This window comes from Microcebus murinus, chromosome 10 (assembly GCF_040939455.1).
Source record: "Microcebus murinus isolate Inina chromosome 10, M.murinus_Inina_mat1.0, whole genome shotgun sequence".
NCBI classification, from domain to species: domain Eukaryota; kingdom Metazoa; phylum Chordata; class Mammalia; order Primates; family Cheirogaleidae; genus Microcebus; species Microcebus murinus.
The window spans coordinates 10,539,959-10,551,986 of record NC_134113.1 but is presented as its reverse complement, the minus strand read 5'-3'; positions in this window follow the sequence as shown (position 1 = coordinate 10,551,986).

Below are 12,028 nucleotides of genomic sequence, written 5' to 3'. Positions count from 1 at the left end.
ATATTTAAAACTCACCACAGGACAGTTAAAACCCCTATTTGACATCCTGCAGGGAGATACTGACCCAACCTCTCCCCGCTCCCTAACTAAAGAAGGGCAGCAAGTACTTGATTTAGTCGAGCAGGCCATAAATGCCCAGGCCATTGGCTACTTCTCCCCCGACTCCCCCTTATACTTCATTGTCCTCCCCACCCCCTTTTCGTCCACGGGACTCTTTTGGCAGGGCAAGCCTCGTTTTTGGGTTCACCTATCGGCTTCCTCCCCTAAAGTCCTTCCCACCTACCCTTACTTAGTAGCTAAGATTATTCGCCTGGGGCGAGAAAACTCCCTTAAGCTCTTTGGAAAAGATCCAGATATCATAATACTCCCTTACAATGCTTCCCAAATTCAGTGGCTAATACAAAATGATGATGATTGGGTGGTTAACTGTACATCTTTCCAGGGCAAACTAGATAATCATTACCCCCCTGATAAACTAATTCAGTTCCTCTATCAGACACCTGTAATATTTCCCAAAAAAACAAGAGTCTCCCCCATTCCAGGAGCCGTCTTAGTCTTTACTGACGGATCCTCCTCAGGCACCGAGGCCTATAGCATTAATGGCCAGGTCCGCAGTTTTCCCACCAGATTCTCCTCTGCTCAACTCGTTGAGTTAGCAGCCTTAGTCGCAGTCTTCAAATACGTAGATCAGTCAGCATTTAACTTGTATACTGATAGTTCTTATGTTGCTCATGCTGTCGCCACTTTGGAAACTGTGCCTCATATTCGGCCCTCCAACAATACCACTCAAATGTTCCAGCAACTACAAGGACTCATTCACTCCCGTTCTGCGCCCTTTTTTATTGGCCATATTCGCGCCCACAGTGGCCTTCCTGGGCCTCTAGTAGCTGGAAATAATCTTGTTGATCAGGCGACTCACGTTGCAGGCGCTGTTCACAATATCACTGTTGATCCTGTCTGCGCTGCACGCCAGGCTCATGATTTACACCATCTCAACGCCCATACCCTCAGGCTTAAATTCTCCATTACTAGAGAACAGGCCAGAGAAATCGTCCGCCAATGCAGGGCTTGTTTTACCCTTCTCCCTGAGCCACACCTAGGAGTCAACCCTCGCGGCCTGATCCCTGGGGAGCTCTGGCAGATGGATGTCACTCATTACCCCCCTTTCGGAAAGCTTAAATATGTACATGTCTCTATAGATACTTGCAGTGGATTTATCTTTGCTTCCCCACAAACAGGCGAGGCCACCCGCCACGTTATTAGTCATGTTATAGCCTGTTTCACCTCCCTCCCTCAGCCTAAAGTTATTAAGACTGACAATGGCCCGGGATATGTCAGCTCCAATTTCAAAAGTTTTTGTGCTCAGCTAGGCATCAAGCATATTACAGGCATTCCATATAACCCTCAGGGCCAAGGTATTGTAGAGAGAGCTCATCAGACGTTAAAAAATATGCTCTCCAAACTACAATCGGGAGGAGGGATTTTGTACCCTTTAACAGGTAATTCCAAAACCCTGCTTAATCATGCCCTGTTCATTTTAAACTTTCTCACCTTTGACACTGCCGGCAAAACAGCTGCCGACCGCCTTTGGTACCCATCCACCACGGATACTTATGCACAGGCCTTATGGAAAGAGCCGCTTACAGGCAAATGGCTGGGGCCTGATCCCGTCCTCATATGGGGAAAGGGACATGCCTGTATTTATGACACCGAGGCAGGAAACGCCAGATGGCTGCCAGAAAGAACAATTAAGTTATATAATCCACCCAGGGAACCCCCTGAGAAGACTTCTTCTGCTCTCTTGCAGACGCCTGAAGACTGTCCAGAAAAAAAAATGTTGCTCCTCCTGTGCCTGATTCTGGTCACACTTAGAGGCATCAACACAGCCAACATCCATCAAGTCTACAATTATACGTGGCAGGTAATCAGTGAGGCAGGAGACGTTGCCAATTCCTCTTCGCGCCTCTCCGCCACCACACCATGGGATCCACTAAAAATTGACCTATGCGTATTAGCTCTTGGGGCTAAAGACCCTGCGTGGGGCCTTCCCACACTTTTCGCCCCTCAGCCAGCTCCTCCGACAGCTGACTCCTCCCCAGGCCTTTGCTCCTCGGGAGCCGGACGCTCCGCAACAAGGTATATAGACTTTTATGTTTGCCCAGGGGCCCATCGGCCTCGCACCAACAACTATCAATGTGGTTACGCCCCTGACTTCTTCTGTGCCTCCTGGGGCTGTGAGACCACCGGTGATGCCTACTGGAATCCCTCCTCTTCCTGGGATTATATCACCGTCAAAAAGCAGTTTCCGGCCGGGCGCTGTGGCTCACGCCTGTAATCCTAGCTCTTGGGAGGCCGAGGCGGGCGGATTGCTCGAGGTCAGGAGTTCGAAACCAGCCTGAGCAAGAGCGAGACCCCGTCTCTACTATAAATAGAAAGAAATTAATTGGCCAACTGATATATATATAAAAAAAATTAGCCGGGCATGGTGGCACATGCCTGTAGTCCCAGCTACTCGGGAGGCTGAGGCAGAAGGGTCACTCAAGCCCAGGAGATTGAGGTTGCTGTGAGCTAGGCTGACGCCACGGCACTCACTCTAGCCTGGACAACAAAGTGAGACTCTGTCTCAAAAAAAAAAGCAGTTTCCCCGTCGAGCTCCTTCATCCCCTTACGCCCCACAACCCCCCACTGACCCTCAGTGTAAAAACCAGTGGTGCAACCCCCTGTTGATTTCATTCACCGAAGCTGGAAGAAAGGCTTCTTGGGATCAGTCCAGGGGATTTGAGTGGGGACTCAGACTTCACACATCTAGAAAAAACATTGGTCTCACATTTAAAATCAAATTAATTAAAAGCCTCCCCAGAGGTCCTACAGTCACAATAGGTGCTAACCACGACCTACACCCACCTCAACCTCACGGTCCCTCTAGGGGCCTACCCTCCTCCCCAGCTGTATCCCCTTCTCCGCCTAGCACCCCTCTATACCGACCTACCCTGCCCGAGGGGCCCCCCTCCTCTGCAGAACTAATTCTCTCCTTAGTCAACGCCTCTGTCAGGACCATCCGAGAGGCCAACAGGAGTGTTGGGTATGCTACTCCCCCCAGCCTCCCTTCTACGAGGGTGTCGCTACATTTGGTAAACTATTATTTACTAACGACACCAGCAGACTCAGATGGGGCCTAGAGACCCATGATGGCCTAACACTCAGCCAAGTCACAGGCCTAGGCCTTTGCCTTCTTAGCCCAAGAATGCTCCCCCCCCTGCACCCTTAGAGAAAATATGCAATCAGTCAATTACTGTCGACTCTACCTTTCAGTATATTCAGGCACCTAACACCTCTTACTTTGCTTGTTCTTCTGGCCTTACCCCTTATGTAGTCACTGCAACGTTTCTGGAGCATAGAGAATACTGTGTGCTAGTCATGCTCTTCCCCAGGCTCACTGTACATCCTGCTGACGAATTGCTCAGATTTTGGGAGCGCGGCACCACAATGCCCCGGAAAAAGAGGGAGCCCATGTTAACGGAAAAAAAAAATCCAAACTCTGTAAAATAATTTTAAAGAGATTTATTCTGAGCCAAATTTGAGGACCATGACCCGGAGCCACTGCCAAGAGGCCTTGGGCAAGTGGACTCGCTGTGGCTGGGTTACAGTTTGGTTTTTATACATTTTAGAGACAAGCGTTATGGGTAAAGCCATCAATCAATGTGTGGGAGGTATACATTGGTTTGGCCTAAAAAGGAGGGCCATCTCGAAGGGGGGGGGCTTACAGGTTATAGGTGGGTTTAAAGATTCTTTAGATTGTAATTGGCTAAAGACATGAGGCTTTGTCTAAAGAGGTGGAATGTTTTAACATAAACTGTTTACCAGAGGTAAGCCACCATTTGTTGCAAATAGAAGGCCTGCAGGTTTGTCTTGCATACCCTCAGGCCTATTAGTGGGTTACAAAGGAAGTCTCCAAGAAGGGAGGGGGGCATGATAAGGCCTGTCTGACCTCCCTCCTCCTGGCAGGCAACTTTGCCCTTGAATATTCCTCTGGCCACGAGGGGGTCCATTCAGTCAGCCGGTAGGGGTTGAGGATTTTAGTTCACACCCATCACGGCCATAACACTCGCAGTTGTCCTAGGCCTTGGTGCCACAGGGGCTGGAACAGGCATAACCTCTCTAGTCACCTCCAACCAGCAGTACCTGCAGCTCTCTGCTGCCATCGATAATGATCTCCGAGAGCTACAGCAGGGCCTAAAGTATCTTAAAGAATCCCTTGCTTCGCTTTCTGAGGTAGTGTTGCAAAATAGAAGGGGCCTAGACTTAGTGTTCCTCCAAGAGGGAGGTTTGTGCGCAGCACTTAAAGAAGAATGTTGCTTCTACGCAGACAAAACAGGCCTGGTAGAAGATAGCATTGAGAGAGTTAGACAAAGCCTAGAAGATAGAAAAAAACGGAGGGAACAGAGTGAAGCATGGTATCAAAATTGGTTTTCCACATCCCCCGGCTATCCACATTGCTTCCCAGTGTCTTAGGGCCGCTTATAGGTTTTCTGTTGCTCCTCACCTTTGGGCCTTGGGCTTTCAAAAAACTAACTGATTTTGTAAAGTCACAGGTGGACGCAGCCACACAAAAATGGATCTCCGTGTTTTACCAACGGCTGGTGTCCCGACCCGTGGGACCTTCTGTTACTCGCGGGGGCGAGGGGGACCGTGCCTGAAAGAGATGAGCGAGAGAAAGAAACGAGACCAAGCGAATGATTGTCAAGGTCTGCTTTACTTGGATTCTTAGTAGGTTTTATAAGCATACAAAAACAAGGAAGTAGAGGCAAAAAAAATAGAGTGTTGACGATGAGGCTTGGGTCTGGGTTAATCAGCCCCAATCAGCGTCTTATCGGTATCCTGTTTTTGACTGGTTACTCATCTCCAACCTGGCAGGTGGTCGGGAACAATTGCAGTCAGCACTCCCTGGAGCATCCTGTGGTCAGCACGTCATGGACTGCATTCTTCTCAGAGCTATAGCTGGAATTTTCCAGGGCGAAGTCCGTGTGTAGGACGAGTCATAGGGGAGTTGAGGGTCTTTGAGGGTCCTTGCCTCTAACATCTCCCCCTCTCCTTATTAATATGAGGGAGGTTTATATAAGTTGGTGGAGAGCCTGTCTTAGGCTACGCGATGGGCTTCCGCGACCAGCACCCCAAATATAAGATCTGGCGATTAATGTGAAGGTGAGGCCTCTGTCTTAGGCTATGTAGGTGGCATCCAGCTCCGGCACTTCTGATTATGAAGTGTGCCCCCGGGCATGGACCTACAATATTCCCGTCATGGAGTTACCTCACAGCTGGCGGGGTGTGCACCTGGTACGCGGCATCGCGATAATCCCGTCATGGGTGTCTCCACAGCCTTTGGAACCAACTGCGTTCCATGTCTGAGGCAAGGTCTGAGAAATTTAGACCCTCTGTGGCTGAATGGGGAGACTCTGTATGGAGGTCTTCTCTGGAGCCTCTTTGTTCTAGCCGTTGGTAAAACACGGAGACCGATTTTTGTGTGGCTGCGTCTACCTGCGACTTGACAAAGTTGGTTAGTTTTCTGAATGCCCAAGGCCCAAAGGTGAGGAGCAACAGAAAGCCTACAAGCGGCCCTAAGACACTGGGAAGCAATGTGGATAGCCAGGGGGATGTAGAAAACCAATTTTGATACCATGCCTTACTTTGTTCCCTCTGTTTTTTTCTATTTTCAAGGCTTTGTCTAACTTTTTTAATGCTATCTTCTACCAGGCCTGTTTTGTCTGCGTAGAAGCAGCATTCTTCTTTGAGTGCTGCGCACAAACCTCCCTCTTGGAGGAACACTAAATCTAAGCCTCTTCTATTTTGTAACACTACCTCAGAGAGTGAAGCGAGGGACTCCTTAAGATATTTTAGACCTTGCTGTAGCTCTCGGAGGTCATTATCGATGGCTACAGAGAGCTGCAGGTATTGCTGGTTGGAGGTGACCAGAGAGGCTATGCCTGTTCCAGCCCCTGTGGCACCAAGGCCTAGAACAACTGCGAGTGTTATGGCCGTGATGGGTTCTCTTTTTACCCGGGGCATTGTGGTGCCGCGCTCCCAAAACTGAAGTAACTCATTAGCAGGATGTACAGTGAGTCTGGGAAAGAGCATGACTAACACACAGTATTCTCTATGCTCAAGAAACGTTGCAGAGACTACATACGGAGTAAGGCCGGAAGAACAAGCAAAATAAGAGGTGTTAGATGCCTGAATATACTGAAAAGTGGAGTTGACAGTAATTGACTGATTACATATTTTCTCTAAGGGTGCGGGGGGAAGCATTCTTGGGCTAAGAAGGCAAAGGCCTAGGCCTGTGACTTGGCTGAGTGTTAGGCCATCATGGGTCTCTAGGCCCCATCTGAGTTTGCTGGTGTCGTTAGTAAATAATGGCTCACCAAAAGTAGCGACGCCTTCATAGAAGGGAGGCCGGGGGGAGTAGCATACCCAACACTCCTGATATTCTGAGTTGTTGGCCTCTCGGATGGTCCTGACAGAGGCGTTGACTAAGGAGAGAATTAGTTCTGCAGAGGAGGGGGGCCCCTCGGGCAGGGTAGGTTGGTATAGGGAGGTGCTGAGCAGAGGAGGGGACACAGTTGGGGAGGAGGGTAGGTCCCTGGAGGGACCGTGAGGTCAAGGTGGGTGTAGGTCGTGGTTAGGACCTATTGCGACCGTAGGACCTCTGGGGAGACTTTTAATTAACTTGATTTTAAATGTGAGACCAATGTTTTTTCTAGATGTGTAAAGTCTAAGTCCCCACTCAAATCCCCTGGACTGAGCCCAGGAAACTTTTTTTCTAGCTTTGGTGAATGAAATTAACAGGGGGTTGCACCACTGGTTTTTACACTGAGGGTCAGTGGGGGGTTGTGGGGCGTAAGGGGATGAAGGAGCTCGACGGGGAAACTGCTTTTTGACGGTGATATAATCCCAGGAAGAGGAGGGATTTTAGTAGGCATCACCGGTGGTCTCACAGCCCCAGGAAGCACAAAAGAAGTCAGGGGCGTAACCACATTGATAGTTGTTGGTGCGAGGCCGATGGGCCCCTGGGCAAACATAAAAGTCTATATACCTTGTTGCGGAGCGTCCGGCTCCCGAGGAACAAAGGCCTGGGGAGGAGTCAGCTGTCGGAGGAGCTGGCTGAGGGGCGAAAAGTGTGGGAAGGCCCCACGCAGGGTCTTTAGCCCCAAGAGCTAACACGCATAGGTCAATTTCTAATGGATCCCATGGTATAACTGCAGAGAGACGTGAGGAGGAATTAACAACGTCTCCTGCCTCATTAATTACCTGCCATGTATAGTTGTAGATCTGATGGATGTTGGTTGTGATGGTGCTCTTGATCACGACTAGAATCAGGCATAGGAGAGGCAGCGCCTTTTCTCGGGGAGTCATTGTATTTCTGGAAGAGAACAGAATTAAGAATTCTTCTCAGGGGATTCCCTGGGTGGGTTATATAGCTTAATCGCTCTCTCTGGTAGCCATCTGGCGTTTCCTGCCTGGGTATCGTAGATGCAGGCATGTCCTTTTCCCCATACGAGGACAGGGTCAGGCCCCAGCCATTTGCCTGTAAGCGGCTCCTTCCATAAGGCCTGTGCATAAGTATCCGTGGTGGATGGGTGCCAAAGGCGGTCGGCGGCCGTTTTGCCGGCAGTGTCAAAGGTGAGAAAGTTTAAAATGAACAGGGCATGATTAAGCAGGGTTTTGGAATTACCTGTTAAAGGGTACAAAATCCCTCCTCCCGATTGTAGTTTGGAGAGCATATTTTTTAACGTCTGATGAGCTCTCTCTACAATACCTTGGCCCTGAGGGTTATATGGAATGCCTGTAATATGCTTAATGCCTAGCTGAGCACAAAAGCTTTTGAAATTGGAACTGATATATCCCGGGCCATTGTCAGTCTTAATAAATTTAGGCTGAGGGAGGGAGGTGAGACAGGCTATAACATGACTAATAACGTGGCGGGTGGCCTCGCCTGTTTGTAGGGAAGCAAAGATAAATCCACTGCAAGTATCTATAGAGACATGTACATATTTAAGCTTTCCGAAAGGGGGGTAATGAGTGACATCCATCTGCCAGAGCTCCCCAGGGATCAGGCGGCGAGGGTTGACTCCTAGGTGTGGCTCAGGGAGAAGGGTAAAACAAGCCCTGCATTGGCGGACGATTTCTCTGGCCTGTTCTCTAGTAATGGAGAATTTAAGCCTGAGGGTATGGGCGTTGAGATGGTGTAAATCATGAGCCTGGCGTGCAGCGCAGACAGGATCAACAGTGATATTGTGAACAGCGCCTGCAACGCGAGTCGCCTGATCAACAAGATTATTTCCAGCTACTAGAGGCCCAGGAAGGCCACTGTGGGCTCGAATATGGCCTATAAAAAAGGGCGCTGAACGGGAGTGAATGAGTCCTTGTAGTTGCTGGAACATTTGAGTGGTATTGTTGGAGGGCCGAATATGAGGCACAGTTTCCAAAGTGGCGACAGCATGAGCAACATAAGAACTATCAGTATATAAGTTAAATGGTGACTGATCTACGTATTTGAAGACTGCGACTAAGGCTGCTAACTCAACCGGTTGAACAGAGGAGAATCTAGTGGGAAAACTGCGGACCTGGCCATTAATGCTATAGGCCGCGGTGCCTGAGGAGGATCCGTCAGTAAAGACTAAGACGGCTTCTGGAATGGGGGAGACTCTTGTTTTTTTGGGAAATATTACAGGTGTCTGATAGAGGAACTGAATTAGTTTATCAGGGGGGTAATGATTATTTAGTTTGCCCTGGAAAGATGTACAGTTAACTGCCCAATCATCATCAGTTTGTATTAGCCACTGTATTTGAGAAGCATTATAAGGGAGTATTATGATATCTGGATCCTTTCCAAAGAGCTTAAGGGAGTTTTCTCGCCCCAATCGAATAATTTTAGCTACTAAGTAAGGGTAGGTGGGAAGGACTTTAGGGGAGGAAGCCGATAGGTGAACCCAAAAAAGAGGCTTGCCCTGCCAAAAGAGTCCCGTGGACGAAAAGGGGGTGGGGAGGACAATGAAGTACAGGTGGGAATCTGGGGAGAAGTAGCCAATGGCCTGGGCATTTATGGCCTGCTCGACCAGATTAAGCACTTGCTGCCCTTTTTTAGTTAGGGAGCGGGGAGAGGTTGGGTCAGTATCTCCCTGCAGGATGTCAAATAGGGGTTTTAACTGTCCTGTGGTGAGTTTTAAATATGGGCGAAGCCAATTAATGTCGCCTAGAAGACGCTGAAAATCATTAAGGCATTGAAGAGAAACTTTTCTGATCTGTACTTTTTGGGAGAGGACCTTATTGGGGAATAATTCAAAACCTAGGAACAGGTGAGGGGGACAGACCTGAATCTTTTCCGGGGACAAGCGGAGGCCTCGAGCTTGTAAGGCCGAGACAACCTGCATAGTAACTTGATGTAAGGTTGCCTCGTCGGCTCCGGCAAAAAGAATGTCATCCATATAATGAATTATATATATTTGAGGATGTTGAATTCTAAAAGAATCAATTGTCTGAGCTACATATTTTTGACAAAGGGTAGGGCTGTTGGCCATGCCTTGAGGCAATACTCGCCACTGGAAATGCGGGGAGGGTCCTATACAGTTTACTACCGGGAGACTGAAGGCGAAGCGCTCACAGTCATCTGGGTGCAATGGTATGGAGAAGAAGCAGTCTTTTAGGTCAATGACTATCTTATAGTAGCCTCTGGGGATAGCTAGGGGTGAAGGCAAACCAGGCTGGAGTGCCCCCATGGGAACCATTGTTTGATTAACAGCCCGCAAGTCTTGTAGCAGCCGCCACTTGCCAGTCCTTTTTTGAATGACAAAAATGGGGGTGTTCCATGGTGAAGTAGAGGGCTCTATGTGTCCGGCAGCTAATTGTTCCTGCACCAACGCTGTAGCTGCGGCTAGCTTGTTAGATGGGAGGGGCCACTGATCGATCCAGACAGGTGAGTCACTCTTCCAAGTGATTTTATCTTGCCTGAAGTGCAGGGGGATCAATGGCCCTTATAAAAAATGTTCTTTGAACCCTAGTCCTGATCTGTCTGATTTAGGGGGGGTGGTCAGGGGTGCTCTTAGTCCCTGACCCTCCTTGCCTAAGCCCTGTCCTGGGAGGAATCCCTGTTTAAGCATTTGGCTGGCTACAACTTCATTGGGGCTGCACATAATGACATTCATTTGTGCAAGGATATCACGCCCCCACAAGTTAACAGGCAGGTTTGGGACTACAAAGGGTTGGGTGGTGCCTTTGTTTCCCTCAGGGTCTTCCCATGTTAAAATTTTTGAGCTCTGGAGAGTATTATTAGACTGTCCTATACCTTGTAAGTGCGTAAGAGAAGGCTGCAATGGCCATGATCGAGGCCAGGCGTCTTGGGCAATAACTGTGGAATCGGCACCAGAATTAAGAAGGCCTTTAAAAAGTTTACCATCTAACTTTAACCGCAGGGTGGGTCGTTTTTTGGTGATAGCTTGGACCCAATAAAGATCAGAAGAGCCAGGGCAGGAAGCACCTCGGTTAGAGGTGATGGCTGGGAAGGACGTATTAAGGGGCAAGGGCAACGCCTGAGCTAAACGCTGTCCCTTAGAGACACACACAGGGCCTGTAAGCGCGCTGGCTAAGATGTTAATCTCCCCAGTAAAGTCACTATCTACTATGGAGGGGTGGACTATGAGCCCTGCAAGAGTGGAGGAGGCTCGGCCCAGAATAAAAAAGAACATATTAGCCGGTGGGGGTCTAAATGAGCCAGTAGGCAAAATTTGAACACTATTCTCAGGTTTTAATATTGTGTCGGAGGAGGCACACAAGTCCACTCCTGCGCTCTCTGTGGTCGCTCGGAGCAGTCTAGGGGCTGGGGATCTTCTTGTCGGCTGTTCCCCGAGGCCGACTGAAATTGAATAGGACAAGGGGAAGGGCATGTTGATCTTTTAGGATTATCAGGGGGGGCCGACCCTTCGGCCGCTCCTAAAGACATTTTCGAAGCGGACCGTGATACGGGTCGGAGGCAGAATTCTGCTACAGAGAGCAGCTGCTTTTTATTGGGGTCTGAATCTGCCCCTTCAACAATATCTCTGATTAGTCCCCAGTACGAAAAAACAGATACAGGGACGGCATCTGGGCCCTGATTTAGAAGTAAATCATTTAAATCTCTACCTACTTTTTGCCATTTGTGTGGGTGAATCTCAGGTCCACCAATAATAAACCAAGGACAAGCACGATCAATGAACACAAAAAACTTTACTAAGTCTTTTTTCTTAAATCTCTACCTACTTTTTGCCATTTGCGTGGGTGAATCTCAGGTCCACCAATAATAAACCAAGGACAAGCACGATCAATGAACACAAAAAACTTTACTAGATCCTTTTTCTTAACTCTAATTCCTCTCTCTCTGAGTGAGGCCTTGAGATCCTTAATAAAAACGGCCTCCTTAGACAATGAATGGCCCATCTCGATGGGGTGACAATGTAAAATTTTACTCACCAGACCATCGACTCTGTGAGCGGCAGAACGAGGGTCTCTGTAGGGTTTCCTTCGGCCGAAGAGCACTCCGTGGCGTCACCCGACAAAGGTCCGTACCTCGAGCCCCACGTTGGGCGCCACTTGTCCCGACCCGCGGGACCTTCTGTTACTTGCGGGGGCGAGGGGGACCGTGCCTGAAAGAGATGAGCGAGAGAAAGAAACGAGACCAAGGCCGGGCGCTGTGGCTCACGCCTGTAATCCTAGCTCTTGGGAGGCCGAGGCGGGCGGATTGCCCAAGGTCAGGAGTTCGAAACCAGCCTGAGCAAGAGCGAGACCCCGTCTCTACTATAAATAGAAAGAAATTAATTGGCCAACCGATATATATATAAAAAATTAGCCGGGCATGGTGGCGCATGCCTGTAGTCCCAGCTACCCGGGAGGCTGAGGCAGAAGGATCGCTCGAGCCCAGGAGTTTGAGGTTGCTGTGAGCTAGGCTGACGCCACGGCACTCACTCTAGCCTGGGCAACAAAGCGAGACTCTGTCTCAAAAAAA